The sequence below is a fragment of the Ceratotherium simum genome, chromosome 38 (genome assembly GCF_057802395.1).
Source record: "Ceratotherium simum simum isolate JZ-2026a chromosome 38, ASM5780239v1, whole genome shotgun sequence".
Lineage (NCBI taxonomy): Eukaryota > Metazoa > Chordata > Mammalia > Perissodactyla > Rhinocerotidae > Ceratotherium > Ceratotherium simum.
Genome location: NC_141937.1, coordinates 8656072 through 8667007, shown reverse-complemented (window position 1 = coordinate 8667007; position 10936 = coordinate 8656072).

Sequence of the window (10936 nt, the reverse complement as noted above, 5' to 3'; positions counted from 1 at the left end):
TCCTCCACATTGTCATCTCTCGCATGTCAATTCTCTTCTAGGCTGGTGGTAGGTGATGTACTAATGCAGCTTATCTGAAGCCATTCACTCTGCAAGTCCCACACAGAGGGTCTACACCTCACTTCAAAACATAGAGGTACTTGGCACCTGTGTTTCATTCCTGGCTCACGGCCTCCGCTGACACTAAAATTAAAAGAGTCTCATTTTAACACCCTGCTGCATATTGTCATCGATTCAGCCTATCCCATGAGCTGAATTTCTTCATTGCCTCTCAATCCAATCGCAGATTCGGGTCAGAATAATCCCCCGCCTCTACCACATATTTCCTGCACAGTGTCACACTTTGGCCTGCCTTCTAACTTTTGTAACTGGGGCTATGTAACCCCCACCAATATCTTCAGCCCCACTCTGAAGCCCATTCTAGAGAAAGGCAGGAAGATATGAAGAGCTCTAATATCACATCCCATCTGCGCCCTGTTAGGTCAGTTTCCTGGCTCATCCTTGGTCTCCTCAGCTTCCTGAGATTGAGATCTACTCTTCCCATCTAAGATGTCCTGTGCCCCACTACCATCTTTCCCCAGCACCTTCCAGGACAAAATTCCTCTCCCAGCACTCTGGTTCTCCCAGCCAAAATAATTGGATTCTTGTCTCTGAAATCCTGCCCAATGCAATCAGGCATTCAACATCTCTGCCCAATCCTTGCCTCTCCTTTTCAGGAGAAAACCTGGATATTGGATTGGGTTTGGACCTTTTGCTAAGGAATAGTATTCATGGCTCACCTATCTTTTCTCCCTTCACTCTCCATCCTGTGATGAATATTATGGTTGACTCCCCTCTGATGTTGCAATAGTTGGCTTTGAAGGATTGGTGTCAGCTCCAGGGATGGACTCTAACTGGTCTACACCAGGAGGGTAGACCTCTTACCAGAGATTGGTTTAGGAAGCTAGGCCTAAGCCCATCAGTGAAAACACTGGTTCAGAAACAGGAATGTGGCTCAGTTCAAACCAATGGAATGCAAGAAGTTTGTGTTTCTGGGTTTTTCTCTCTTCAAAAAACCATAGGACACAAGACCTCTCTCCTGCTGGATGTGAATAGAGAAGCATGAAGCAGCCAAACCACAACTACTCAGAAAACAGCATTTGCATGAAGCTGATATTGTGGATGTCAGAGCAGACAGACAGAAAATACCTGGATCCTTGAAGACCACGCTGAGCCACTGGATCAATTAGCCCTGAAGTCCACCATATCATTGGACTTCTGTTATATGAGCCATTCAGTGTTCTCATTAGTTAAGCCAGTGTGAGTTGGGATTCTTTTTCTTTGCAACTAAAACATCCTAACTGATCCACCCTCAATTTGGACCAACCTTCAGCTTCATGGTTCAACACATGTCACTAAATGTTCATCTGAGTGTGCGTGTTTGTCTATACATCCACATAAATACCTTGAAAAACATAAAATGGAAATTGAAACTTCTAACATATGATTTGTGTACTCTACAAATGTCAACAAATTAAATAGTGATACTATACACAGTAAACTTTGTATAACTGCAAGTACACACACATAAATACAGCCTACTTAGCGTAATCTTAACCGGGCGGAGCAAGTCAGTGTTTTACGTCATGAATAATGACACTTTAACAAAATTACTTTAGTACTCTCTCTCTGTGGCAGAAAAACTTAAATGCTTTGGGGTAAAGTTTTAGGATGGGATTTTAAAAGCCATCCTATTACCAGTAGGATCTTAATACAAATAGTGAACAAAACTCATGGTACATAGGTGTGACACTGAGCTGTCACAATGGCAAACATCTCACATGAGCGAATATGTCCATGAGCTATGCGACACTACAGTGGGGCCCACATAATGCCAGACACCTTGTTGAAAACTAAAAATAAATAATAATGGGTGTCTCCAAATAGTCATGGATTTAGAATATGAAATAGAACTTCGCATGTTAAAATTTTTATTCTATGGTCTAACTGTAATACAGTTTTGCTGTTTACAAAGTCAAAATTAAATTTTCACATTTGTGTATTTTGCTCATTAAGAGCTAACATATTTTATGTGTAAATGACTAGAATTGCTCTAGAACTAGAACTAAGACATAAAACATGAAATTGAATTGGAAATCCCTACACTTGTTGTTACCGTGGTCATCTAAATACTGAGGCTCTCGTACATTTTCAAGAGGTAAATTCCACATTAATTTCACAATTTGATTTTGAAACATAAATGTATTTCAAATTTTCATAGATGCTAGAGTTCAAAAACTCAAATTTAAGGCACACGCATTCTTTGGCAATAGGAAAGTATATACTGTATTTTTGAAGAATTCATAGAACACTTCAGAAAACGTTTGTGTAAAGTCAAGAAAAAGTAACTTGACATTTTAATTGGTCTGCCTCAGACAATTACAGAAGACTAAAAACAGATAATTAATCTGTTTTTTATAATCTAAATAAACACCAGTAAGTTTTAGATGAACTATCTAGTGAAGAGTCTAGACTATAACAAAATGGTAAATATCATCTTCAAATAAGATTTTAAAATGTTTGCCTTAAGTGGAAAATAAAAAGCAATAGTCTTGGCATTTGCCCAAGACATGCATTCTCAAATTCTTGTACTTATTTACCAGAACTACACAGTACTTTTCATCTCAAGCATTTCAACTTAACATTAAAAATCTTGAAAATAACCAGAGGCAAACATTCTGCCCGATTCTCCTTAAAGATCTCGATAAGAGGTTATGAACTCATCAAAATTTAAGGACCAGCTTAAACAAACAATTATATTTAAAGAATAACTCCTCTCTCCTCTCTCTCTCCCCTTCTTTCTCTGTCTCACACACACACACACACACACACACACACACACCCCACGCACACACACAGAGAAAAAATTACTAAATTGATTACATATTTGGGTCTGAATAAATAGGCAGTAAGTTACTATTTAGCCTAATGTTTTTAAGCTACAGTTCTCTGATATATTTTTGGATACTCTCAAGTTTTTCTACAAAGCAGTAAATTATCAATTTTTTGTTTTCATTTTAGTAGTAATGCAAACAATTTTAATGTAAGCGCTTTCTGGCCTATTTGGATGTCTGTCTGCCTTATGTTGGAAGATGGCGAGATGATTTCATTTGTGGTTGCACTGATTGATTACATGGTCATCAGGTAATACCACTTTAAGTTTGGTGAGCTAAACAGAAATGAATTTAATAGAATGAGGCATTTTTAACCCAGTAAAGGTAAAAGGTAAATTGCACTGCAGATGACAGAAGGAATATATATTTTGCAATATTTTGAATAAAGGAGAGTGTTAGGAGAATTGCATCACCTCATGCAACAGCGTGGAAGCCTGCCAAGGAAAACACAGGAGAGGGGAGCAGGCAGTGCAATGTCCACAGGGGGAGGCACGATTTAGTTTCCCTGACGCTATTCATTTAAATTGTATTGGTTTCATAATTGTGTTTGTATTAAGTGATACATTTATTTGGTTTTATAGTTATATAAGAGCTATAAAAAAAGAGATTTTTATATATGTTTGTGTTTTTACATATTCATATTAAATATAATAAAAAATCACTTAAAAAAACACTTAATTGAGGTTCCTGAACTTTTTCATTTATACACACAAAACAAATGGGTTTTCTTATCAAATCTTACCATTCCTCTGAAATATTTTTGTCTGACTTTTCAACAAATTGGCAGAGAGGGAACATTTCAGACAGTTACTAAATCATGATAAGAGCTGGGCCCCATGGCCCACATCTTGCAGGCATAAAATGCAGTCTTGCAATGCATTCTTAAATAGATAGATTTTTGTCCAATAATATAATTTCCTACGGCTCTCTGAACACAGGTTTCATAATGTGTGGCTCTAGCATTATGGCAGTAAAGAAAACAGAAGTTATCACACTGATTCAATGTATTCATTCATTCAACCAATATTATTAAGTGTACAGGGCAGTGTAGTGGGTTCTGGGGATACAGTGTGGATTTTAAAACAGCCTCTGCCTTCATGGAGCTTATGGTCTAGTAGAGAAAACTGCTACTAACCAAACAATCATGCAACCAAAAGAGTAATAACCAGCCATGGCGTGTTCTCTGAAGTCACCTACTGCTGAGGAAGTTGTACAGACAGCCAAGTCAGGTTTTGTCAACCCAACATTCTATTGCCAAAAAGGAGCCCTTGCTCTGATCTGAAAGTTGATGTAGACTAGCTTTCTGACTGTCAACACAAAGAACACAACCCTGGAAGTCACACAAGTCACACTTTTCGTAATCATATCTGAAAAACAACCCGCTGCTCAGAGACATAGCTGACCTGATATTGTGATTTGAGGGAAAAATTTCCTGTTGATCTACCAGAAGGAGGATGAGGAGGAAGAGAGGAAGAGAAAGAAGAAGATGAAGGAGAAGAGGAAGGAGAAGGAAGAAAAAAAGAGAGATGAAAGAAAAAGAAAAGGAAGGAAGGAAGGAAGGAAGAGAGAGTAGAAGAAGGAGGAAGAGAAAGAAAAAAAGAGAGACAGAGAGAGAGAGGGAGGGAGGGAGGAAGAATCTGCGTGGTACGAGTTGAACAACATATCCTTCACCCGCACCCTCCAATGGTTCCCATCTCATTCAGAGCAAAAGCCACTGTCCTCCTAAGTGAACTGCTCCCCCACGCCCACCCCAGCCTCCTTGCCCACCGCTAGCCCCCTTTCTCTCAGCCGCCTTGTCCTCCTGGCTATTCCCGGAACACCAGGAACTCATCCCCACACTAAGGCTTTAGTGGGGTGCCCTTCCCCTAGATATCTGTGCCCCACACCCCTGCTTCCTTCAAGTGTTCACTCACTCAAAGGACACTTTCTCAGTGAGGCCCACCATGACCACATTCTTAAAATGCACCCTCTTCCCCACTATCTTGCTCTGACTCTATTTCCATAGCACTCTCACCTTCTAACATATTAAATAATTTACTTATTTTTTATGCTTATTGCCTCCCCCCACCCACCGGCAACTAGAATATAAGGTCCTTGAGGGCAGGAGATATTTAACGTTTTGCTCATTGTTCTACCACCAGCGACTAAAATTGTGCCTGTCAATAATAGTCAGTCAACAAATACCTGTTGAATAAATGAATGAATGAGCATCTTGGCAAATCCCCACCACAATACCACAAGGGACCTCCATCTTATACCGTCACCTCCATGCAGGCCAACGATAGCACATCAAAATGCAGTTAATAATTACGTCAAAAATGTTAAATAGTTTTTAAATGTATACTGAGTACTTACTATGGGCCAGGCGCTGTGGTAAATGTTGCACATGAATTATTTGTTTCATGATTAGCTGCAATGCTGTCAAGCGTATTCTTACCCTATGTTACAGATGGGGAAACTGAGACTTAGAGAGGTCAGGGAATCTGCCAGGGGTACATGAGTGGCAAGAGAAAGAGCCAGGATTAGAGCACGATTCAATTAGGAATGTCTGTCTCCGAAGCCCAAGCTCTCGACCACTGTCTTACACTGCTCCCCTGTTCAGTAAATGGAGGTCTACAAAAACTGAAATAATGTGGTGCACGTGGGCAGTAATCCAACAGTCCGTCCAGTCCAAGAATGATTTTTAGAGGATCTCGAAAGATCTAGAGAACAGATGGACTGCATCACCTTTATCGTAGTAATAATTATAGTAACAATAACAAGGAGGAGGAAGCAGATGATGATGGTGAGAGCAAAACTTATCACGTAGGAAGGACTTCCATGTGATGTACCAAGCCATTATCTTCAGACCAACTTCTGTAAATATTGTTTCTTGATTTTTATAACTATTCGTCAGCAGAGAGTTTGGGATTTTACCCTGACAACTATCTGAAGTGTGAAGTATATATTGCAAATTATGGGCAGGTCCATACCCCTCCATCCTCAGCGGGGTTGAGGTGGGATTTGTAGAATAAACTACAATGTGCACAAACAGAAGGCCGTTCACTCCACAGGAGGGCAGCTCAGGAGACAGCAGGAGGCAGGGTCACCATCTTCCCTAGAGGACAATTCTAGGTCCACACAGACAAATGGACCCTTGAAGTTCAAGTTGTAGGCCATTACAGCTACCCACAACAATGCTCACCAGGCAAGAGTTTTTAAATTAATCTTACCAAATGCTATTTGTAGCCATTTTTTTAAAAAAAAAAACCTTAGTGAAGATTTTAGTTAGTAAAGAGCCAGAAATGTTTAACAGTTTAACTTTCAAAAAGCTTGAATAAATTAAAATATGTGGAGTGGTTAGCAATGAGCCTTTAAAATGACAGTTTGGTTTTTCAGAGAGACTATGTTGTGCTTTCTGACAATAATTAAACGTCTATTAAGACAACTCCTAGTTATTGATAATAAAACATGTCATCAGCATATGGGATAATGCTTTCTATTTCATTTTCCACAACTAAAAACACATGCCATCGAAACTGAGCAAAGTGCTAGACTAAAATGTGAGAGGAAAATATCTAACGGAAAGAGCTAAGTACCCCCTTTTTGCTTATTTTATTTTATTTTATTTTATCTTATTTTATTTTATTTTATTTTCTGCTGAGGAAGATTCGCCCTGAGCTAACATCTTCCTCTTTTTGTATGTGGGACGCCACCAGAGCACAGCCACTGACAGACAAATAGCAGAGGTCTGCACCCAGGAACTGAGCCCAGGCCACTGAAATGGAGCGTGCCGTACTTAACCACTAAGCCACCGAGGCAGGCCCTAAGTATCCCCTTTTTAGATTGACCATGTGCCAGATGTCCAGCCCTGTGATAAGCTTTAGGGATACAAAATGAATAAAGACCCAATCCCCACCCTGGAGAAACTGGCAGCTTAGCAGAGAAAACAGACCAAGAAGCCAATTATTATCATATAAACCAGTAAGTACCAGGACAGAGACAGGAGCAGACAGAATGCAGAGGAGTGAGCAGTTTGGCCTGGGGCGTCAAAAGATGCAGCATCACACTGAATCTTAGAGAATAAGTAGATTTTCCCAGGAAGAGAAAGAGAGGGAAGGAACAAGTAAAATATTTAAAGAAGTAGAAATTGAGAATTATAACCTACACAAATCTGATTACCTTCTCGTGGGAAGAAACCTCTTGGCAGGAAGTGGAGGAGATAAAATCAACACGCGACATCATGGCTGACACCCGCGCACAGTTTTCCTCAACTGTGGCATCTCAGTAACCTAAATATGTCAGAACAAAGGATGTGGGGAAAAAACGTGAAACATGAGCTCTTGCCTAAAGGGAATTACTTTTAGGTGGTTGAGAAACAGGAGAACTGATGACAGTGAACTGAAATTGGCATTCCGTAGAAACTTACCTCAGGCAAATGGAGAAGCTTCCTGTTTCAGAGTCTTTACAAGGCTATGCATATAGGCTAAATACTCTATCCAAACGTAGCAGATGTACCAAACAAAGAAATGAGTGTTTTTCCCTGGATCACCATTTGCACTGGGTCCGTGACGTGAGGACCTTCTAACTAAATCCACGGCAGCCTCGAAGGCAGCTTCTAAGAGGGTTTGTTGTGGATGTGAGATGCCAGAGCCCAGGCCAGCGTCCTGGAGACGTGATCCACGCAGATCCACAGGCACCTGAGCTCCAAAGACCCTGTGCTTCATGACACACTCTGCTGCCAGCATCTCAAAATTCTTAATAATTTTGAACTTGTGTTGTGGAAATGAAGTCCAACAGGAGGATAGAGCCTAGAATAAGCAGAGCAGACACACGCAATACACGTCTGTCATTCCCTGATGTCCCATTCACATGTAAGATCCGCCATGCCCCATGAGCACAGAATTTCCATGGACCCGTGATGTGTGGGAGCTCAACAAGCCTGAAAGCCAGCACAAGGTAGGCGTGTTCCATCCACCACTGAGTAACACACCACTGACAGCTCTGAGAGCCACTCTCCGTTTGTGGACACTAGAACTTGCTTCCAACATAAAGAAGACAGTGGCTTTCTAAGAAACACAAAAGACCAAGGAACCCTGTCAGAGTCTTTCTTACTCATGTTATCTTGTATTCTTCAACCCAATATGCTGAAAATGGTGACATAGAAGGAAAAGGAAAGATATGGGAACTCATAGTTCCTTTTCCTTTAAGTCCTCCGTTACTCATCAGTGAGCCAAATCTACAGCGAGTATCAGTAGAATATGCACATGGCAGGAGGTAGGATAAAAAGAGTTGAGTTAGTTTTGTGCAGCGTTAACACTGTTCTGGCAAGAACAAAATACACAACTCAAAACATGAATTGTGTCATTATTGGTGATTCCACATACAAGTTAAATGCTCTTATATTGGCATTGAAAGCTCACGTTGCAAGATACAAAGATGAATGGTAAAATTCATGCTAAGAATTTAAATTTTTAATTATTCTTTCCTCAGAATGACATTAAATAGCAAATTAAAAAAACACCGTGATAAGTCGAGAGAGACAGTGAAAGATACAAAATAGCTTTATATTTTAGTACCCTAAACAGCACTTTTTTCCTGTTTTTTGAACATTTTCCTTTTGCACTGGGACCCAAAAATTATGTAGTCAGCTTTGGTGTGAATTCATGGTTTTCAGTATATATATTTATTTCAGAAATAAACATAAATGTAATTGTCTGATATCTGTATATCTATACATGCAGATATATATATATGTGTGTGTGTGTACGTGTGTATGTATATGTGTGTGTGTATATATAATATATACATATTTACATGCATATTCACATATTCCTTAGCTCTGTCCATCAAAAAACCCTGGGAGGGGCTGGCCCAGTGACATAATGGTTAAGTTTGTGTGCTCTGCTTCAGTGGCCCAGGGTTCACAGGTTCGGATCCCAGGCATGGACATACACACTGCTTATCAAGCCATGCTGCGGCAGCGTCCCACATAAAATAGAGGAAGATGGGCACAGATGTTAGCCCAGGGCCAATCTTCCTCAGCAAAAAAAGGAGGATGGGCAACAGATGTTAGCTCAGGGCTAATCCTCTTCACCAAAAAAAAAAAAAAAACAAGAAACTCTGGGAGCAATGACACCCCAATAGCAATGAGCTCAGCTGGCACCTAGATCTTGGTTTCTAAATACCATTCTCCACTAAAAAGACCCGGGGCTCTTAGGAGAAATAACCGATTTGGGGGCAGAGAAAGTATAATATGAACTTTGAACATGTTGAGCCAGAAATTAATGATGGGGCGTGTCAAAAGGACACAGGAGGCATCTTGAAGTGGTTCTCACTGACTAAGCCTGCAACAATCCGAGCATCAAAATAAATAACCCATTGAATAAAACAGCAATTCTTCAGTCCGTACAGATATAAACGAATGAGCGAATAATTTGAAAATTTGATGATAAACATGATATATACATAATCTCAAAGTATCTCCTCACAAAAGTCCTATTAGTTACAAAGGAGAGAAGAATATCTTTATGATGGAGAAGGATGGCAGGCACTACTGTACTCAAGTGGTCAAAGTTACCATCAATTAACCAGTAATGGCACAAATTGAAACCGTGCCACCTGATGGGATGCAGTGAAAAGAACACATATCACTTCCGAGATATTCCTGCCAGAGATGCATAAATCGAATCCAATATAAGGAAACAGTCGGTTTCATATTGAGGGACATTCTACAAAAGAACGCCTGTAATCACAAAAGTATCAAGGTCGTGGAAGATAAGAAAAGATTGTGGAACATTCTCAGTTTGAAGGATATTAGGAGACATGATAACTAAAGACAAAGGTGATTCTGAACTGGATCCTTTTGCTAGAAAGGGCATCATTGGGACAACGGATGAAACTTGAATGGTATCTGAGGATTAGAGAACAGTAATGTGTAATTGTTAATTTCCTGATTTTGAAGGCTGTATAGTGGCTATATAGGAGAACGTCCTTGCTCGCAGGAAACGCAGAGAAAGTTCTCAGTGATGGTGCGGCATCACGTCGACAACTTGCTCTTCAAAGATTCTGAAAAAGCTAAGGTTCTTGTTCTATGATTGCAACTTTTATGTAAATTTGAGATTGTTTCAAAATAAAAAGAATTAAAAAGTTTAAAATGAAAAGAAGACTAAAAGATGATCGGTTCTCAAATGAACAAAACAAAAAAAGTGCAGGTAATGTGCACCTTGGAGTCCTCCTTGAATACTGTTCCAATGCCCTGATCCACTGCTCTTACAGAAATCCTGTTTTCAGCAGAGTGCATGGAAGGGAGAAAAGCGTGGAAATACTGCCACCTACTGGTTTTAGAGCAAATATATTTAGGGTAACAACAACAGCAACAAAAGACAATTCGAAGGTTTCCTTGGGGGAAGATTAGAGCTTTGTATGGGGACTGACTTTTAAAGGCTGCTGGAGAACAATGGCAACAGGTCCTTAACTGTGAGGGCTGCATAAGAATTAAATCTGAGGGGCCAGCCCGCATAGTGGTTAAGTTCGCGCACTCTATTTCGGCAGCCCTGGGTTCGCGGGTTCGGATCCCAGGTGCAGACCTACACCCCTCATCAAGCCATGCTGTGGAGGCGTCCCACACACAAAATAAAGGAAGATGGGCACAGAAGTTAGCTCAGGGCTAATCTTCCTCAGCAAAAAGTGGAAGAATGGCAAGGGATGTTAGCTCAGGGCTGATCTTCCTCACAAAAAAAAAAAAAAATTATTTGTTAATTTGTTAAAGCTCCATTTCTACAAAACTAAACATACTCTTACCACATGATCCAGCAATCATTCTCTTTGGTATTTACTCAAAGGAGTTGAAAATGTATTTCCACACAAAAACCTGCACATGATTGTTTATAGCAGCTTTATTCATAATTGCCCAAAGCAACCAAGATGTCCTTCAGCAGGTGAACGGATAGACTGTAGTCCATCCAGACAATGGAATATTATTCAGTGCTAAAATAGAGGAGCTCTCAAGCCATGAAAGGATG